General features: G+C 48.6%; 2 long non-coding RNA genes across 2 annotated transcripts; both read right to left on the reverse strand.

The window, feature by feature from the left end:
- Positions 1 to 507: 507 nt before the first annotated feature.
- On the reverse strand, positions 508 to 6640 carry LOC144949502 (uncharacterized). Its single transcript, XR_013640283.1, has 5 exons — positions 6616 to 6640; positions 5581 to 5620; positions 4896 to 5036; positions 1621 to 1724; positions 508 to 716 (listed from the first exon to the last, which is right to left on the reverse strand). It is a non-coding gene; the product is annotated as an uncharacterized LOC144949502 (long non-coding RNA).
- A 642-nt stretch (positions 6641 to 7282) lies between these two features.
- LOC144949503 (uncharacterized) lies at positions 7283 to 10400 on the reverse strand. Its single transcript, XR_013640284.1, has 3 exons — positions 9954 to 10400; positions 8637 to 8729; positions 7283 to 7821 (listed from the first exon to the last, which is right to left on the reverse strand). It is a non-coding gene; the product is annotated as an uncharacterized LOC144949503 (long non-coding RNA).
- Positions 10401 to 22146: the final 11746 nt, after the last annotated feature.

The raw sequence follows: 22146 nt of genomic DNA on the forward strand, positions 1-22146 counted from the left end.
GACTGGCTGGCGAGCGGGTCACGTACAAAGGACGTGCAAGGATGCTAGTCTAGTATAAAATAGAAAGATATCTTTCTTCATTTTACGGCAAATTATCAAACACATTTCCTCACACAAGTCTTTTTTCTCAAGATTCACTTCACTCAGTAGTTTGTTTTGCGGTGACGAAACGCGAAATTCCGTGCCTGTGCAAATAAGCAGGGAAATACTTAAAAGTTACAAAATAACGCAGAACACTCACCGGAATGTATGAAACGTACGCTGCAATTGAAACGAGAAAATAATTCTAAACTCAAGCAACGCATGCGGTTTTCACAAGTTTAAATATAAACCATTTATTGTTTTGTCACTTCCATGAGGCATAAAACAATTGTGTTCCAACAAAAAAACACAAAGCAAGAACCACTACCAAAAAACTGTAGCTGTAATACGAAAAAACACGGCACTTTGTATTGCCAAGAAAAATGTAACTGTTGCAGCAAAGCATTCGGCAAACTTACGGTTTCAACAACAACTTCGTACATTTTCAGTTCTAAACTAGGATATGGGATTCGAACTAAACGACAAAAAAACGTGAGTCAATCTTATCCACAAAAAAGCTTCACCTTTACGGGAAAACGTGACAAAGCAAAGCGCCACACCGATGCACACTGGTGTGGACCAAACGGTGCAAGTGTTCAAGAGCTCGAGTCTTTGATCTTCAGTGCATGACCATGCTGTGTTGGAAGACATCATAAAAAAAATATATATACATCAATTACATCAACTTCAAGAAAGCCACACACTCTTATATCAGGAGTAAACTACAGCAAAACACGCTTTGTTATCTGTCACTTTACCATTCGGAACGCTCTAATAACCGGCATGTCATAGACGACAATACAATTCTTCCTTCACGTATCCGTAAAAATTCCAATAGCCATCCGACATCTTGCCGTGCGCTTATTGTAGATCTGTTGTTGTTTACGGGATCTTCAGGATGCTGCAGGAGTGGTGGTGCTAGCGGCAGACAGTGCATACAGTACTGCACTACTGAATACTGCACTTTAAACGGCCCCACTGCTTCTCTGCAATCAACTTAAAATGCTCTACAACTCACCTTTATAAAACAGTAGATTATTATTTCTTATACCATAGTTGAAATGTAGGCTTAGTTTATTTCTTGAAAAGTTGTATGTACTTGGTAAATGTATGTTGAACTTTTTTGCACTGTACGTATCCAACCGCGCTAATCGCAGGTGGGGTGAGGGGAAGGACAACAAATTAAACACAAAAAGCAGTGCTAAAAAAAAATAGTTTTCAATCTAGATTTAAAAGTGCATAGGTCTAGTGGCTTCCTAATATGGGAAGAGCGTTCCAGACGGGCACAGAAGTGCATCTTGAAGCGTGTGCTGCAGCGAATGCCTTTGTTCAATAGCCAAAAGCCGCTGCGAGGCTAACCGGAGTTCGCGTGATGGTTTATGCTCCTTGATGAGATGAGCAAGGTATTGTGGTTAATTTACGGCAAGTACTTTGTGCATAATAAGCGAGACCTCATGTAATGTATTAGTTCGGCAACTGAAAGCCAACGCAGCGCGGCAGCATCATCGCATGACGACGGGACTTGATGACGACGCTCACCGGCTTGTCAAGCACCACGTCGTACTTGGGCAGGGAGCGCTTGACCCAGCAGAGGGGGCTGTACAGATAGTTAAGCAGAAGCTCACGCGAGTAGACGATCCTGCCTTGAGAAGGCAATTGCACACGCACGCAGCAGCAACAGCAGCAGCAATACAGAAGGGTTTCAATAGAGAAGTTCGGTGAAAAATCTCTTTCCGCAGCCTCTTTTGCAAAAGCATAAGGCTCTATGCTGTGAGATTTCCAAATGACATGATGCCAATAACACAACTGGCATAAATTGTGAGAGATGTTAACTACCCCGCCTGGTACTGTCATGGATTCAATCCCGATCCTGACGCCTGTATTATTGGAGTTTGTGCATTCTCCCCGTGGTCGTGTGGGCTTTTCTCCAGGTCCTTCGGTTTTTCTCTCCACATTTAGAATCAATGTGCGCTTAAGAGCATTTGACTGCTGCTATACATTTCCACATGATAAGCCACTTCATTGAGCTATCACTTGTGGCCAGGTTGCTTCTGGAAAAGAGCCATTTAGCGCAGTGGGCCTTACCTGGTAAAATAAAAAAAGTTTTAGTTCATATATTAAAATAATAAGTGATCGCAAGGTCACATTGAAGCACATGCTGCTAGTCATCGCACTGCTTTGTAACACGAATAGACAGTACAGTAAAGTATCACAATTTTTGGCAAGAGCTATTGTTCAGATAACACAGAAAATATTTAGCAAAGTTTAGTTAGTTTTTAAAACATTTTGAAATAATCCTATGCTGTTGTTATTGCGTTGTTTCTAGATTTGAAGCTTTCGTGACTGCAAGGATTCATATTCTTAGGTTTTTTCGGTAAAGTCACGTAGGTAAAACATCAAAATACAAATAAAATAAAATAAAAAATCACGACGTTTCGGAGGCAACACAAGTCTCCGTCATCAGGTGGGACCGTCACAGCCGGATTAGCTGCATCAAGTGAGACAATGATTCAAGATGTAATCCCTTAAAAGCAAGTTGAGGAGGGGAGGAGAGGGGGGGGGGAGCTCATCAGAATGTGGTAGCCAATGAATGGAACGTATCGGGAGGGAGGGGGGCGGGGCTCAAAGGCGGCACGGAGTGCCACGTACAACGCATCGGGAGGGGGAGGGGGGCGGGGCCAAAAGGATGGACTGCGGCTTGGACGCGGTTTCTGCTGCACACGCCAACGCATTGGACAGAGAGGGGGAGGGGAGGCCTGATACACATGATAGAAAAAGAACGAAAATGCCCATGTTTATACCAATGAAGAGAGTACTGTTAAACATTGGGGATGTTAACACTCGGTAAAGTAAAGTAAAATAGTGCCTGTCAGATAACATGGTCCAAAAAAGTGTAATTAAGTCTTTTTTGCGTGGTTGATAACATCTTTCCAATGATTACTAAGTTTGTACCCATCATCACGGTTGAAATTATGTCTGTGTTTGTATATTTGTATGGCTTCGTGTACAAACCTTTGATGGTAGCCGGGAGGTTTGCAGAGAACTTTGGTCTCGGAAAAGACAATTTCATGAGAGCCCACCGAGTTGTAGCAATGATCGGTAACGGCCGAAGAATCAGTTCTGCCGTGTTTCAGATCTGACTTGTGCTCGCGGACACGATCAGAAACATGACGTTTCGTTTCTCCAATGTAGCAATCACCACAAATGCAACTCAATTTGTAGACTCCAGGATACTGTAAGTCAGGAACGACATCCTTCACAGATGGAATCAGATCACGGATTTTATGCACTGTACTGAATCGGACTTGGATCTTATGTTTGTTTAGAATTTTGGAGATCTTTTTGGTCACGCCAGCTATGTATGGTAACGTGATAGTTTTGGTCGGAGTTTCATGTGGCTGTTTCTGTGTGGTGGGAGAGACAGCTTGGCGGATAGTACGGTCAGAGTATCCGTTCATCCTGAGGGCCCGATGTACATGTCTTAATTCACCGGTCAGGTGGTGTTGGTCAGAAATGCCATGGGCTCTGTGGTATAGCGTTTTGATGAGATAATTCTTTTGAGCTGGGTGGTGGTGGGAATCCGGTTTCAAGTAGGAATCCGGATTCCCACCACCACCCAGCTCAAAAGAATTCTCTCATCAAAACGCTATACCACAGAGCCCATGGCATTTCTGACCAACACCACCTGACCGGTGAATTAAGACATGTACATCGGGCCCTCAGGATGAACGGATACTCTGACCGTACTATCCGCCAAGCTGTCTCTCCCACCACACAGAAACAGCCACATGAAACTCCGACCAAAACTATCACGTTACCATACATAGCTGGCGTGACCAAAAAGATCTCCAAAATTCTAAACAAACATAAGATCTAAGTCCGATTCAGTACAGTGCATAAAATCCGTGATCTGATTCCATCTGTGAAGGATGTCGTTCCTGACTTACAGTATCCTGGAGTCTACAAATTGAGTTGCATTTGTGGTGATTGCTACATTGGAGAAACGAAACGTCATGTTTCTGATCGTGTCCGCGAGCACAAGTCAGATCTGAAACACGGCAGAACTGATTCTTCGGCCGTTGCCGATCATTGCTACAACTCGGTGGGCTCTCATGAAATTGTCTTTTCCGAGACCAAGGTTCTCTGCAAACCTCCCGGCTACCATCAAAGGTTTGTACACGAAGCCATACAAATATACAAACACAGACATAATTTCAACCGTGATGATGGGTACAAACTTAGTAATCATTGGAAAGATGTTATCAACCACGCAAAAAAGACTTAATTACACTTTTTTGGACCATCTTATCTGACAGGCACTATTTTACTTTACTTTACCGAGTGTTAACATCCCCAATGTTTAACAGTACTCTCTTCATTGGTATAAACATGGGCATTTTCGTTCTTTTTCTATCATGTGTATCAGGCCTCCCCTCCCCCTCTCTGTCCAATGCGTTGGCGTGTGCAGCAGAAACCGCGTCCAAGCCGCCGTCCATCCTTTTGGCCCCGCCCCCCTCCCCCTCCCGATGCGTTCCATTCATTGGCTACCACATTCTGATGAGCTCCCCCCCCCCTCAACTTGCTTTTAAGGGATTACATCTTGAATCATTGCCTCACTTGATGCAGCTAATCCGGCTGTGACGGTCCCACCTGATGACGGAGACTTGTGTTGCCTCCGAAACGTCGTGATTTTTTATTTTATTTTAATTAATTTTGATGTTTTACCTACGTGACTTTACCGAAAAAACCTAAGAATATTGCGTTGTTCTTTTTGGTGTTGTTAAACACGAGGACCTATAAGGAGGGAACTGTACCATTCTTTGTGGGAATGTCTTCCGGATCTGCAACGTGCACCGGTGCCGTCGCCAGGCTCAAATAGCCGTAAAGGGAGTGCAGCGGCGACGCGAGACCCGGCGTATTGCGGGACGCGCGGTGCTCACTGGGAATCGCAGCTCCTGTACGTCAACACACATTTACGAAACAGTCAAAATAAATAAAATTACAATGAATTCAACAAGGGGGTTCACTGTGCTTTACGTGATATGTAAAAACACACAATACACGTAGAACATGAGAATATATTCAGCATTCGCTCATTATCCCATCAGCCCATCATCAACTCTGGTGATGACTAAACAAGTAACACTTTGTGGGTAGTCAACAGCCACTCTTCTTTACAGTATAATAGGAATAAAGTTAATCATTTTTACAATTAGCATAAGGCCAGCAACAGATATGAAGACAACCGAATGCTTCGAGCTTTACCGATATTGAAAAAACATTGAGACAAATGTGTAAACAAATTCGATCATGTAAAAAGTGTAAAATAAAAACATTCTGATTACTGTCACGCGAAATAAAACCCAATTGAAATATAAAAAGTCACGTTTCAAGCAGAAACGTTAGTTTTTAATAAAATATATGGAACATTAGGAAAGCGTTTTGTAAAATTCAGCAGAGGCTTGTGTGTGTTATTGGCTTCAGATTTGTGTTAATTACCTTCCTGGGCATCTCTGAAGCAGTTATGGAGGACCAAGGCCTGTGAACGAAAAAAGATTCACGTAGTTATGCCGCGAATGTGAATACAACCAATTTTTAACGTACGCTCCACAATTTCCCATAGATGTGGACCGATATTGGGATCCAAACGTACAGATGGAGTCTTAAAGTGTATTTAGTTTAACTTAGGAAAGCCTCATCGCCGAATCAAAAGACTCCTTTAGGAGGGTCCTACCAAGTTTTTTTGCAGCAGGGGAATTACATTGAGGAACACGCAGGTAATTGTTCATCAATGGCAGGCTCCGGCCCTTGCCAGTGTGACACTATGTTGTTCTTTAGCAATGACAGGAAATCCGGAGAAACCCATGCAGAACAGGGGGAGAATGTACACACTCCACACGGAAAGGCACCTATACAGGAATCCCTCGAGTTACGGAATCTTAACGGCTTTTGCCATCCTCAGAGTACTGAAAACTAGGGATGTGTTTCAGACCATTATTCCAACTCTACCCCTTGCCTAAAATTATAGACCTATATCACTTTTCACAACACAAAATTAACAATAATAATGAACATAAATATTAAAACGATTTAATAATAGTTAATACTAAAAATCCTCTTCAGGGAACTCACCAAAAGATCTGCATGTTGAATGACTGGCAAGGTGCTGTGGAGGTGTCGCTGTTGCACCATGGGGACACTGTGACACTGTGGCTGATCGATGCCGCAGCCTCCCAGGTGGTTCATTTAATGATCTCACGGCGCATGGCCGCAGTGAAATTTCGTAAATGCAGAAATTCAATTTCGTTAATCGAAAAGTGTCTGTAATTTGTCAATTCGTTTACGCGAAATTTCCGAAACCCAACGTTCGGGAATCAAAGAATACCTGCATCGGGAATAGAACCCAGGTCCCTTCTGGCCGTGAGGCACATATGTTACCGCCACTACGTCACACTGCCACCCATTGCGTTTCTTAAATGTGTAATGATTTGACATAAGAATATTTTTTTTCACAAGAACAATACTTTCAAGCACCTTAGCTTTTGCCCGCTGATCCATGAATATTTTCAGTCGAATGTCTTGCTTTGTGTAAACACATTCCTCCAAGGCTGTGTCTGTTGATTGGAAAAAAGCAAAATGTCAAAACTAAATTCAAAATACAGACCACCACATTCTTACACACTGTGCTGTGAGATTAGTGCTTGTTGCATGTAACCGTGAAAGTGATATTTTTAATGCTCAGAGCTGGAATTTACCCAACTTAAGCACAGAACCAAATTTGTATGTGTTTTTTTCGTGCAGTCATTCGTGACCCTCAACTTACGACAAATGAGAAGCGCGTTTTAATCACAAGTGGCTGGGACCCATATTTAAAGGCAGAATTTCAGCGCTGTTGGCTGAGCACTGCGAGCCACCTCAGGAAATTACAAATTCCTACCACGGAGACCAGTTTCCATTGGATAACAGCTGTTGTTTTTCCACAAATTGGTAGCTATTTTATCGAAGCCAGAGGGGTTATGAGCGTAGTTGAAACTTTAACCTGTCTGAAATTACAAGTCACATGGTCTCCCACAGCAGCAGTTGATCAGGCACGAACCGGAAGTGTTGTCATGAATTGGAGAACAACATTTTTATCATTCCCAAAGACAATTCAAATGTCGATTGCCACACTCCTACCAGGGGACACTGGTGGTCCCTTGGCGTCTGCTGACGCGTTGTTCTTCACTCGAGAGCCGTCGGCAGACGATGGTGGCTGGCAGCCGCTTGTCTCTGGACGTGAGAGCAGCCGCTGGCGATCATCCGCGAAGTTCCCATTCCGGGGGCGGGAACACGGCAGCCGCTGGCGATCATCCGCGAAGTTCCCATTCCGAGGGCCGGAACACGGCAGCCGCTGGCGATCATCCGCGAAGTTCCCATTCCGGGGGCGGGAACACGGCAGCCGCTGGCGATCATCCGCGAAGTTCCCATTCCGGGGGCCGGAACACGGCAGCGGCTGGCGATCATCCGCGAAGTTCCCATTCCGGGGGCGGGAACATGGCAGCCGCTGGCGATCATCCGCGAAGTTCCCATTCCGTGGGCCGGAACACGGCAGCCGTTGGCGATCATCCACAAAGTTCCCATTCCGGGGGCGGGAACACGCCATCGCCCGACGCAACAGGGACTTCGGCTAGCGCTCCGGCTAGAATTCCACGGATTGTTACTCCCCGATCGAGCGCTGCTGAGTAATTCACGTTAACCGTGCTAGGGACAAAACCAAAACAAAAATTTGTCAGCTGATAACATCTCTTCGCTGATAATATGAGTGGGCTGGTGTCTGTGTCAATTGAACCGGCAATGCAAATATCATGAGTTCTAATACTGGGATAAGTCGACGATTTTAAAGACACTGGCATTATTTTTTTGCTTTGTTCACAATTACAAATACTTAGGGACCCTGCACTTATTGTCTGCAACATTGATATTTGCCTTTGTTTTGTTGTTGTTCTGTTCACAAGGAACCACGGATCTCCTTTGTAAAATAGCCAGGCAAGCTGGCTAAACAGGATCATCCGGCGAACAAATGAAATACAAGTCAAACTAACTCTCTGTCGTCTGCTAAAGTAGGGGGCACTTTCGTAAAGATGATTAAATTTCAACAAAACCTCACCGTGAAATTATGTCGATATTTTGGGGAAAATGGGCCTAATTAATCGATGCGCCCTGTAAATAGCAAGTAAAACGTGGACAAAGGTGAAGATGAAAGGAAGTTAAGAATGGCCAGATAAACTATAAGAATCAGCCGTGACCGCACTGCCAGTGACAATGTCAAGGCTTCACATGCATTGTATAAAATACATCAAACGTTACTTATAAAGACCCTTAAATGATAGGGTTCTTCAATGTTTATTTATGTGCCAATATCTACCTCAATAAAGTAGGCATTCAGTGCACATTCTTAATACGTTCAACGTTGCAGTAGTTTCATAACCGGTTTAAAAACACACGTAAATTAAGGAATAAATAATACTATAAACCGATATCCTGTAATGCCATCGAAGGCACATTGTCCACATCACCCGGAATGTGGCCGATCTCGGAAGCGAAGCTGGGGCCGAGCCTGGACCGCGTGTGGATGTGCCACGCGCGCGCGTCCCAGGTGCTACAGGCTGCTGCGGGAACACGGGGGGGGGGGGGCGGGAACACGTGGGGGGGGGGGGGCGGGAACACGTGGGGGGGGGCGGGAACACGTGGGGGGGGGGGCGGGAACACGTGGGGGGGGGGCGGGAACACGTAGAGGGGGGGGGGCGAGAACACGTAGAGGGGGGGGCGGGAACACGTAGAGGGGGGGGGCGGGAACACGTAGAGGGGGGGGCGGGAACACGTAGAGGGGGGCGCGGGAACACGTGGGGGGGGGGCGGGAACACGGGGGGGGGGGGCGGGAACACGGGGGGGGGGCGGGAACACGGGGGGGGGGCGGGAACACGGGGGGGGGGCGGGAACACGTGGGGGGCACCCACGGGGACAGTGCCGCAAAGCCATCATTCTACTGTACTCAACCTCTTAAAACTACCAACGCCAAAATGCGCCCGCAAATATATATACAGTATTTTAAAAAGATATCACACTCGACACATTCATCAAGAACACTTTGTGTGTGATCTTCAAATAAATGGCGACGTTTCGGGCAATGACACTTCGTAGCACAAATGTTTCGCGGGTTTACTCTCCAACACACCGGTGTGCTAAACTAGTACCTGCCTATGGCGGGTTTAACGACACGTGCATATTTATATTTACCCCCCCCCCCCAAAAAAAACCTCATGAATATTACTCTTTGGTTTTTTCGGTAAAGTCACGTAGGTAAAAAAGAAAATAAATTAAATCACGTTTCGGAGGCAACACAAGCTTCCGTCTTCAGGTTGAACCGTCACAGCAAAATTACTGATACAGTACTGATAGCCATTTTACTGATATAGTACTGATACAGTAATTGTACTGATACAGTAATTTTGCTGGCAGTACTTACAGTAATTGTATTGATACAGTACTGATACAGTAATTTTACCGATACAGTACTGATACAGTAGTTTTACTGATACAGTACTGATACAGTAATTTTACTGATACAGTACTGATACAGTAATTTTACTGATACAGTACTGATACAGTAATTTTACTGATACAATACTGATAGTAATTTTGCAGATACAGTACTGATACAGTAACTTCACAAATACAGTAATTTTACTGATACAGTACCGATACAGTAACTTTACTGATACAGTACTGATACAGAAATTTTACTGATAAAGTACCCATACAGTGATTTTTTAATACATACAAAAAAGTAACGTTTACACGTTTGTTTTGCCACGAGTCGTTTCCTTACTCACACGTTTCACTATTCTCGTCTTCGACGCTAACAGCGAAGTCGTCCAGATGGCGCTGCCACGTGGTCAGCCACGACGGCCGGCGTCGTTTCGCCGTTCCCCCTACGGGAGTTTGCAGGGCCACGGATCGCAGCTCTTGAGGCTCGCCTCGAACGTTTTCTCGACGAACTCATCCGTAAGCGTCTTCAATAATGTTTCCCCTTTGCGAGTTTACGATGCTGGTGCAGAAGTTTGCAACGGTTGCGAGGCCAAAATATTCGCACGAACGCGTCTCGGCTTTTGACGTCTCCGTTGACTTCACTTTACGGCTCCGCTGGTTGGGTTGCGCTGTCACAATTACACGGTAAAAACGTTATTAATTACTTAAAAATTCCGTTCACAATCAACACTCGGGAGGCTAAATTCGGTGCAGGCGGGAGTCTGAAAACTCCGCGCGCCTCCAATTCAATAATGGCGGCAAATGTTTGCCCCCCTTTGGGTGAAGTCGCGTCACGTGATCGTTTTTAAACTTGGGGGAGGGGGAAATAATGGGGGGGGAGGAGAGGGGAGAAATGGCGGCGGCGCGGGGAGGGAGGGGGACAATGGGGGGGAGGAGGGGGAATTGGGGAGGGGTGAGAAATGGCGGCGGAGGGGGGTAATGGGGAGGGGGGCAATAAGGGGGGGAGGAGGGGGTTAAATGGGGGGGAGGAGGGGAAAATCGGGGGGAGGGAGACAATGGGGAGGGGGAAAGGGGGGAGGAGGGTGAATATGGGGGAGGGGTGAGAAATGGCGGCGGAGGGGGGAGAAATGGCGGTGGAGGGGGGCAATGGGGGGGGGGGGCAATTGGGGGGGGAGGGGGGCAATGGGGGGGAGGCAATGGGGGGAGGAGGGCAATGAGGGGGGGGGGAGTTCGATTCCCGGCTCGCGTGCCCAAACACCGGTGAACGATTGTCTGAACAGGTCGTGGGCCTCCCCTAGGTCGACTCAGCCTCAAATGAGCACCTGGTGCGGTGTGTAAACAAAAAAACATCGCCACTTGGGAGACAAAGGTGGTCCGGGCGTGGCTTTCATAGGTGCACTTGCCCAACAGTCTGTGAAGGCTATAACGAACGATCTTTGTCGTGGGAGGGGGGGGGTCGGCACTTCCTTTGCAGCGATTGGATTAACGGCGGCCGATTCTGAGCCAATCAGCGGCACGCACGCGCCGGCTGCACGCGCTGGCGCCCGCTATCAAATGGCGGTCCTGTCCATTTTGGGCTCCCAGACGACGCCTGCGGTTTAGACTTTGGCGGCCAAACTGATCGCGGTAAGTTGGTCCATTGGCTTTAATGGCAATTCTTAATTTTTAGAACTTTCGTGACTGCAGGAATTATTATTTGTTTCTTTCGGTTAAGTCACGTCTAAAGATAAAACAATAAATTAAATTAAATAATAGAATACGACGTTTCGATTGCAACACAAGCAATCATCATCAGGTATAATGAAATAGCGACATAAAATCTAACCAAAATTGCACAAGGTTGTCACTGTGGTAGGGATCGTGGTTGACTGACAGGCTCAAGAGCACGAATTCACTCACCGCGTCCTTCTACCACGTGATCTGGTGATAACCATTATCTATGTTGAACTTGTTTTGCAACGTACGTATAGCCAAACGTGTTAATCGGGGGTGTGGGGCAAGGACAACAAACTAAACTTATGGCTGACCTTGATGTCAGGTAACAAGTTAAAGCTCACCTTTTCTCTATCGCCCATTCTCTTCCCTCCCCTCCCCTCGCCCCTCCACTCCTTCCCATCCCTTCCCTCCCCTTTCATGATCCCTAAGTACCCCTCGATCACAGTCACTCATTCCTCAATCCTTGCACGCCCCTGCCATATAACTGATTTTATTCTGTTACCGTTTTTTAAACTACATCAAGTGCCTTGAGTCAAGGCGCTCTAGATAAATATAAAATGTTAATTTTTTTTGCACCGTACGTAGCCAACCGTGCTAATCGGAGGTGCGGGGAAAGGGCAACAGACTAAACACAAAAAGCAGTTCTAAAAAAATTTGTTTTCAATCGAGATGATTTAAAAGTGCATAGCTCCAGTGGCTTCCTAATATCGGATGGAAGAGCATTCCAGATGACCGCAGAAGCTTATTTGAAAGTGCGCGATGCAGTGACCACCTTTGTTCGATGGTTAGCCAACAGCTGCTGTGCAGATGACCAGAATTTGCATGATGGTTTATGCTCCTTGACGAGATCAGCAATGTATTGTTGTTCGTTTATGGTAAACACTTTGTGTGTAATAAGTGCGACGTTATCATGAATTCGTTCAGCAACTGGAAGCCAATTCAGCTCAGCGAGCACTGGACGGGTTACCATGACAGTGCAGTTTACCATGGAAGTCCAGTTTACCATGTAAGTTCAGTTTACCATGGAAGTGCAGTTTACCATGCACGTCCAGTTTACCATGTAAGTTCAGTTTACCATGTAAGTTCAGTTTACCATGGAAGTGAAGTTTACCATGGAAGTCAAGTTTACCAAGGAAGTGCAGTTTACCATGCACGTCCAGTTTACCATGTAAGTTCAGTTTACCATGTATGTCCAGTTTACCATGGAAGTGTAGTTTAACATGGAAGTCCAGTTTACCATGGAAGTGCAGTTTACCATGGGAGACTAGTTTCCCATGAAAGTCCAGTTCACCACGTCCAGTTTAGCATGGAAGTCCAGTTTACCATGGAAGTGCAGTTTACCATGGAAATGCAGTTTCCCATGGAAGTGTAGCTTACCATGGAAGTCCACTTTACCATGGAAATGCAGTTTACCATAGAAGTCCAGGTTACCATGGAAGTACAGTTTCATCATGCACGTCCAGTTTACCATGCAAGTGTAATAACAGCCATAGAGGGTTCACGTGGGGATTGGCTTGCCTGTCCTGCTTTGTAGCCAATAAGGGATGAGCCAGGGAGCATGGCCTCGGCGTGATCTTGGCATGTCAGCAGGGGTGATTGGCCTGGCCATTCGGGTCAGCAGGGGTGATTGGCCTGGCCATTCGGGGCCCCAGCTAATGGGGAGCCGGATCAGAGGCGTGGTCCCGGGATTGACAGGGAACCATCGGGAATGGTCAATGCTGTCTATGGAGGATTGGCTGGGGGGTACCACGTGACGAAGGGATTAAGAGAGAGAGAGAACAATCGAGAGCAGACTTGGGAACGACAAGAGCAGGGTCACGCGCATACGGGGGCTCTGGGTGCCACGTGCGCGGTGGGGACTTGGTGTGAAGTCTGCCCTCTCTCCGTTGTCTGCCAGCAACGGAGAGTGTGTGAGTAAAGTGTAATTGTGGAAGTGGAAATAAAAAGGACTGATTCCAAAGCCGTCTCAAGAAGGATTATTACATTGGTGTCAGAAGTGCTTCTGCGACTGTTTGGACGATCGTCAAGATGTCCAAACACCCCAGAAAAAAGAACCTGCCCGTGCCTCCATCGGAGGAAGAGGTCGAGACGGATGAAGATGAGCTGTTGGGAGCTACAGCCCCTCTGCCGCCTGCTGATAATACTCTCCTCGACGCCTCTCAGCGTCGACCGGGGGGAAGATGTGACCACCGCAGGAACAAAAGACGAATGGCGGCTGATGGCGGAGCAGATCGAGTCATTACGCGCCATTCTGCTAAGCCTGGTGACGTCCTTACCAGCCGTGGGTCGCCAGACCGCCGATCAGCTGGACGCCGCAGGAAGGGGTCCTGCAAAGGAATCTGAGTCCGCCATTGCTCCTGCCACGCGGGAGGACGCCGTCGTTTTGGGTGGGGCGGCTGCGCCGGAGCCGTCGGCCACCATTTTGGGCGCGCCTACCGCCACGCGGCTGCCGGACGCCATTTTGCCTGCAACGGGTGGAGAGCGGGAACGGCAGTCGGAGACGCCCGCGGCGCGCGTTTGCCACCGCGGACATCGCCTTCCACAAATTAAAGAATTTATCGCCGGGGGCAATTGGAGTGTTTTTACGTGGCGCTTCGAGTCAGCTTTTAGATCCGTGAACTGGACGGAGGATGAAGCGCTGGGAGCGCTACCTACACTGCTTGATGATGTTTCTCTGGGGGTCTTCCGCTCCATCCCGGCGTCCAAGAAGAAGACACTGCGGGATGCGTTCGCAGAGATGGCGGAATTTTATGACCCACCGACGTCAGCCACCAGAAAATTTATGTCGCGTCGCCGAGCATCGGAGGAGTCGCCGTTGGCTTATCGGGGGGCGTTGATGGCGCTGGCCATGGCTGCCTACCCTGACGCGACGGCCGATCATTTGGATCCTCTCATCCTTTCCCGTATGCTGGAGTTGTCTCAGGAGCTCAACATTTCTCTACCAGTGTGCGGCCACGAACCGCTTACATCGCGATGGGTGGCGTGCTGCCTGGACGCTAAGTTTAATATCAAGCGTTGGGACCAAATGGCGGCGTGGACGGGGAAACCCGAAATCGATGGGCCGCCTTTGGGGTGGTCTCCGTGGCTGGTTGTCCACTGCTCCGACAACTCGGGCGACGACGACATGCTGGCTGCTGCTGTTCCGCATAGGATTCCGGGACGGCGGCTGCGCGACCAGCGTGGCGACTACACGGCCCGTCCACATGCAAGGGCCGGGTCGTCCGACCGCCGGCCGACGACGGCCGCGTGTTTCAAGTGCGGCAGACGGGGCCATTTCGCCCGTGACTGCCGCTGCCGGCCTCTGCTGTCGCCTCTTCCGCCAAGGGGACCTCCATCTCCTCCACCTGCTGCGGAGCTGCAACAACCTCGGACGAGTCGGCACAAATCGGACACCCGGCAGGTCTTGTCACATCACTCATCCACTCGCACTCATTCTTACACTCCTAAGGATAATTTTACTTCTCCTGCTCCATTAACACGCTCTGCTACACAGTGGAAGAAATTGGCTCGCAGGGTTGTGGCTGCGGCGTCGGGCTCGTCGACGGTACGGGGTACCATCGACGGCATTGACGTCCGTATCTTGGTAGACACGGGCACGTCTGCTACCATCATTTCAGATGTTATTTTTCATTTGTTGTCCATTCCTATGTCGCGGATACGCAGGGTTAATGATGCGTGTGTTGCCGCAAATGGGGGAAGCATGGGTATCTGTGGTCAAGTAGATGTGAGCATCGCTATCGGAAATATTACCGCCGCAGGACCTGTGTTAATCTCTCGCTCGCTAGCTGTTCCATGCTTGCTTGGTACTGATTTCCTGCGCCGGATGCCGCTGAGAATACGGGTCGACAAGGACTGTTTGGAAATGCCGGGGGGTCGTAGGATGGCGTTCCTGCCTTCCCTGCTGGCCAATGCGCCTACAGGTAACGCAGTTACTGCCGTAGTTGCTGCTACGGTGGAGGTTCCGTCGGGAGCGCAAATGCTCATTCCGCTGCGTTACCGAAAACCCCTTCAAATGGGACGGGATGCGAAGGGCGTGCTATTATCCCCATCGAATTCGGTATCTAAATCTTTTTCTTTAGCAGCGGCACAAACGATCGTGCGACCAGGTCAGGCACCTTTCATACAGGTGTTGAATGGGGGACCTGACCGCGTTGTTGTTCCGGAGGGATCGGTGCTGGCTCACGCCACTACCGATTTCGCCTCTTGTGACAAAACGCCACGCGCCCGGATGCCCGCGGGTGGGCCTCCGCACGATCGTTCACAAGAACGCTGGATCGCAGATTTATGCGGAGAGAATTCTTCCTTGTCAAATGAACAAAGGAACGCCCTGCGTTCACTATTGCTACGGTACGCTGATGTTTTCAGCAGAAATGATTTGGACCTCGGCCGCACGTCGCTTTTGTCGCACCATATTGACACCGGTGCGGCACCTCCCATCTGTATGCACCCTCATCGCATGAGCCCGGCGGAAAGGGAACACGTGCGCGGAGCAGTAGATGAATTGCTGGCGGCGGATATTATTTCGCCGTCCAACAGCCCTTGGGGCGCGCCCGCCGTTCTGGTTAAGAAAAAAGATGGTGGTACGCGGTTTTGCGTTGATTTCCGCCGGTTGAACAAAATTTCGGTGGCGGACGCGTACCCCTTACCGAGGATGGATGACTCGTTGGATGCTTTATCGGGTGCTAAATTCTTTTCCACCCTTGACCTGTCCTCGGGCTTCTGGCAGCTTCCCCTCGATGACGAGTCGAAAGCCAAAACGGCATTCCGCACGCCGCAAGGTCTTTTTGAATTTAATCGGTTGCCTATGGGCTTGAATGCAGCTCCGGCGACGTTTCAGCGGCTCATGGAATTGGTGTTGGCTGGACTACAGTGGGAAACGTGCCTCATATATCTAGACGATATAATTGTCTTCAGCCACACGTTCGAGGAACACCTCCAATGCCTAGAGACAGTTTTTCAAAGAATGCGCGTGGCTGACCTTAAGTTTAAACCTAAGAAATGCCACCTTCTGCAACACTCCGTCCGTTACTTGGGTCATATTGTCAGTTCAGACGGCGTGTCCACTGACCCTCTGAAATCTAAATGTGTACGAGAGTGGCCCACACCCACTTCAGTGGGTGATGTTCGGCGATTTATTGGATTCGCTTCCTATTATCGCGCTTCGTTAAGAACTTTGCGACGTTGGCAAAACCATTACACGTTCTAACTGGCAAAAATCAAAGATTTAAATGGGGAGCGGAGGAAGAAAGTTCTTTTAGGGCACTTCGGGACCACCTCGCCACGGCGCCTACGCTAGATTACCCAGACTTCTCACAGCCGTTCCTCCTTGATACGGATGCTAGTGATATCAGCATTGGGGCCGTTTTGTCGCAACGTAAGGACGGGGTTGAGCGAGTGGTGGCGTACGGCAGCAGGGTTCTATCCCCTGCGGAAACGCGATATTGCGTGACAAGGCGGGAACTTTTGGCAATTGTCCATTTTGTTCGATTGTACCGGCCGTATCTGTATGGACGGAAATTCCTGGTTCGCACTGATCATGCGGCTTTGCAATACTCCTTGAAATTGGATCAGCCGTCAGGTCAACTGGCTCCGTGGTTGGAGTCGTTACAGGAATTTTCCTTCGATATTACATACCGAAAGGGGGCCCGTCACGCGAACGCTGACGTGCTCTCAAGGCTGCCGCCCGTTCCTCCGTGCACTTGCCTGACGGGCACGCACCGCTGTGCGGCACCGCCCACCTCGCCCTGCCCGGTTATGGGGGCGATAGCAAATGAGGACGACGCAGGGGCGAAAGCGAAGGAGGACGACCAGCAGGTGTCGGTGGACACCAATGATACCTTGCGGCTGCCGCACGCGGTCTGGTTGCGTGAGCAGGAGGCCGATGCCTCGCTGTCTCCGCTACGGAAATTGGTAGGGAAACAAAAATCTCAATTGGCGGGATGGAAGTGGCAGATGTTCCGAGGCAAGTCGGGATTGTTAATGTGTACCGACGGGTTGTCTGACCGACCACGCTTGGTAGTGCCTACTTCGCTTTGTTACGACCTGCTCCGTGCTCTGCACGCTGATAAATTGATGCACCTCGGCGTCCAAAAGACTTTGGCCGCGATGCAAAAGGATTTTTTCTGGGCCGGTATGACGGCAGACGTCAATGACTTTGTCCGCTCATGCCATGATTGTGCAAAGAGGAAGCCGCCTCGGAACCACTATGTACCACCGTTACGTTCCATTGAAGTGTCCCGTATCAACGAATTAGTTGCTCTCGACATTCTGGGCCCGTTTCCCCCGTCGGCTAGGGGCAATAAATACCTTCTGGTCGGGGTGGAATATTTTTCTCGATGGCCGATGGCCTGGCCTCTACCCGACCAAACGGCAGCGTCCATCACCGACGCTTTCTTGAACGGGTATGTCATGGACAAGGGGGCACCTGAGAGGCTGCTCACAGATCAAGGGCGGAATTTCTCCTCTAAATTGCTTAGGGAAGTTTGTGACGCGCTGGGTACAAAGAAAGTTCGCACCTCCCCATACCATCCACAAACAGATGGTATGGTGGAACGATTCAACCGTACCCTCTCGGCTATGCTTTATCACACGGTCAGTGAAAAGCAAACCGATTGGGACCTGCACATACCAGGCGTCTTAGCGGCATACCGCATGGTTCCGCACACGTCCACAGGATACTTACCATTTTTTTTTATGTATGGCCGTGAAAATGTTCCACCCATCGATGTGCAACTGGGTAAGCCGAGTAAACGACCGTCCCGCTCCTTGCCTGACCACGTGCGTGACTCGCTTGAACGAGTAACGAAGGCGCGAGATGCTGCCCGGTGTGCGACGGCCCGTGCCCAGGCAAGGAACGAACGGTATGCGCGTCGATCGCATACTCGCATGCCTTGGTCAGTGGGAGACCTGGCGTGGCTCCACTGCCCCCAGGTACCGGCGGGCACATCCCCCAAACTGCACAGGCCGTGGCGGGGGCCAGTGACGCTGGTAGATGTTCGGAACTCGCAAAGTATCCGCGTTCAGTACGGAAAACGTCGGTGGTATGTTCATTCCTCGCGACTTAAACCCTATGTTGACGCGCGTGTCGGTCTTTCATCCCCACAAGCTGACCTGCCGGGTTCTGCCGAGCCGACTACGCCGAGTGCCACACCCGTTGATCCCAAGCGGGACTGTGTTGTGCCTCCTACAGATGAACAGGTTCTGAGGGCTGAGGAAGCCCCCGCTGCCCCCCCTCCAACGGGGCCTGCCCTGGACGTGACCAAGCACCAACAACCCACTTCTTCTTCGAGCCTACTACCTCCTGTCCATCCGGAAGCGAAGCGACCATGCGCTGAGAGCGGAGAGGGTCCCACGTCGCGTACGCGGTCGAAATCTCTCCCGTTTCGTTAACGTTTGATCGTTTGGCTATTTTCCCTGTCGTTATTGCGCTGCAGGGGCGCCCTAATGTATGTCGGGTTTTTCATGGGTGACTGTTTTAAGTGTTGTTAGGCGCGGGGGCGCCGTTTCACCCTCTACTGTTAAATGCACCTTGGTGCCCTAATAAGATATTTTACGGAATTGGTTCATCACCTTTTTCCCAGCCGAGACGGCTAAATTTTTTCACCGGGGGGGGGTGATGTAATAACAGCCATAGAGGGTTCACGTGGGGATTGGCTTGCCGGTCCTGCTTTGTAGCCAATAAGGGATGAGCCAGGGAGCATGGCCTCGGCGTGATCTCGGCATGTCAGCAGGGGTGATTGGCCTGGCCATTCGGGGCCCCAGCTAATGGGGAGCCGGATCAGAGTCATGGTCCCGGGATTGACAGGGAACCATCGGGAACGGTCAATGCTGTCTATGGAGGATTGGCTGGGGGGTACCACGTGACGAAGGGATTAAGAGAGAGAGAGAGAGAACGATCGAGAGCAGACTTGGGAACGACAAGAGCAGGGTCACGCGCGTACGGGGGCTCTGGGTGCCACGTGCGCGGTGGGGACTTGGTGTGAAGTCTGCCCTCTCTCCGTTATCTGCCAGCAACGGAGAGTGTGTGAGTAAAGTGTAATTGTGGAAGTGGAAATAAAAAGGACTGATTCCGAAGCCGTCTCAAGAAGGATTATTACACAAGTATAGTTTACCATGAAAGTGAAGTTTACCATAGGACTCCAGTTTACCATGGAAGTCAAGTTTACCATTAAAGTCCAGTTTACAATGGGGGTCCATATTCTTTGGGTCTTTCGGTAAAGCCACGGAGATAGAAAAAATAATAAAAACATGACGTTTCGATCGCAACACAAGCAATCGTCATCAGGTGAACAAACAAAGTGGGAGCGCTGCTGAGGCAGGGTGTTATAAAGGTTTGAGATGGATGTAGCCCAAGGGTCATAAGCGAAGTGGGTGGGGCTAGTGATGAAATTTGCATGTCAATGTAAGATCGGGTAAATCGGAGAGCCACCTCCACAACGACGAAGCTACGGAGGTGGCCATTGTATTGTGAGAGATTAGCATGTCAATGTAGGATCGTAGAGCCACAGAAGTAGCTCTCCGATCGTCAAACACAAGTTGTCGTGTTGAAACAAGAGTGTACATATGGTGGCCGCGAGTAATGATTGCAGTGATGAGGACAGGCAGGGTCAAGTGAGGTAACTGAGTGAGGAGTCACCACGGGGGGAGGGAGGAACCTGCGAGGCGCTAGCGAGGCGAGGAAAAACTCCGACACGACAGAAGAGGGTTCGGGAGATGGGGGCGTGGCCCAGCCTAAGTGAGATATAAGGGAGCGCGTAGCGGGGCTCGGGGCTGCCGTGGGGGATTCGGGGTCCGGGCCGTCGTCACCGTCATCGCTGGAGATCGCCCTCAGCGTCTTGGAAGGCTGGGAAGGGAGTTGTAGATCTTCGCCGTAGCTACTACATCGACGGCTCCCCTATAGGGAGTCGGCTATATAGTCAACGTCGTGTAGCAGCTACGTAGTCACCCAGTTGTATATAGTCAACCTGCATCCACCTGATAACATGTCATCGAGTTGGATGGACAACTTATATAATAAATATATATAACTTAAGCAAGACTGCGTCTCTGAGTGCTACACTACACATACATCACCCCATGCAGAGTCTTCGAGATTGGAGTGTTAAGTACGGTGCACGAAACAGTGTAACTTTTTACAGTAGGATATGTATTGTTGTCTATTTGTATGTTCATGCTAATTTCATATAGTAAACAATTTTAAAACATACACAGCACCTAAAAAGATAACGTTATACAAGAATATGCAAAATAAGCTATTTTAAATAATGTAGTGATTATCCGGCGTTTTTGAAAATCCGGCAATCCCTTCCCTCCAAACCCACCGGATAATCGATGATCTGTATTTTTATTTTACCTAGTAAGGCCCACTGAGCTATACAGCCATTTTTCATAAATGACCAGGCTACACGTGATAGCTCAACAAAGTGGCTTATCATGTGGAAATTTATAGCAGCTTCGGGGCCACTTCCTGGAATCGTGGAGTTTTGCCATTACTCGTACGGTACATTTCATTAAAGCGTGTTTAAAAAAAGTATTTTTAAATATAACTTTTTGTGTGTTTAGCTTGTTGTCCTTCTCCCGCACCTCCGATTAGCGCGGTTAGTCACGTACGGCGCAAAAGAAGTTTAACATACCATTGGAACCTCATTTGCCAGTAGCAAAATATGATAATTGTTTTTTTACCCTTTTATCTGGAAACAAAACTGACACCTTTTTTACAAGGAGTCATGTTTGCATTGACCACAATACCTGCAGTTGGAATGCAAACAAAAAACATAACTCTGATCATGTATGCACTGTCCTTGACATACACCCGTACAAGTGAAGCGAGTTGCTGGTCTCAGCCCCATCACGAGTGATTGCACTCAATAAAAAAACCATCACATTCAATTTTGTTCCGGCTTAATTCTGAATCAACTCTTAACAATCAAAATATCTAATTGTCATGTGAGGAGCCCTCCCTCTCGTGTACAGGGCAAGTGCTGCCCTCTACTGTGTGCGGACCAGAGTGTCACCGGAATAAGGGATCTGAGATGGAGCTCAGTTCAGTTTCAGTTTCATTTATTTGGTACAGCCCTGTGAGCCATTCGGCTCTTGAATCGGGTACAAGCGCAACAAACAAAAACATAAACAAGAAACATCTTAAAGTGACTATGCGCAAACAGAAAAATCCAGGAAATAACAGCAAAGTCTTCCAGAAAAAGCACCATATATCAATGCTGTGTGCAAAAATCCCAGTGGAATGCAAGCCAAACAATAACAACCATAGGACATTTTGATTTAAAGCTTTCGTGACTGATGATGATTGCTTGTGTTGCAGTCGAAACGTGAGAATTTTTTATTGTTGAATCTTTTATTATTTTATTATTTCCCTTCTACGTGACGTTACCGAAAGAACCAATAACAACCATAACTACCTCACTTGGTATGCAGGAGGTCGTGAAGTCGATCCCGATCTTGATGTGTGGATTCGCCACTGGGGAGACAAAGGCGGTCGGACGTGGTGCTGGCTACCCACCCTCTTGTGTGCCGTTGCCGGCTTTCATGAAGTGCTGCTCGCTAATAGCACTTTCCCCAAGTCTGTCAAAGCTATATGGGGGATCTTTGAGTGTGTGTGGAAGTGTAAGAGTTCACTGATAATAAGTAGTGCTCTGCTCATCATAAAATCCTCGCGTTCGTTCCGCGGGTTCCTGACAGTAAATACATATTCTGACATTCTGATTCCTCACCTTGTTACACGAAATCAATCTGAGACTTGAACTCACTCATGAGCTCATTCAATGCTGTACTCGAACTTACCCAGTTACCCACCATCTCACTTGT

This window comes from Lampetra fluviatilis, chromosome 54, assembly GCF_964198595.1.
Source record: "Lampetra fluviatilis chromosome 54, kcLamFluv1.1, whole genome shotgun sequence".
Taxonomy (NCBI): Eukaryota; Metazoa; Chordata; class Hyperoartia; order Petromyzontiformes; family Petromyzontidae; genus Lampetra; species Lampetra fluviatilis.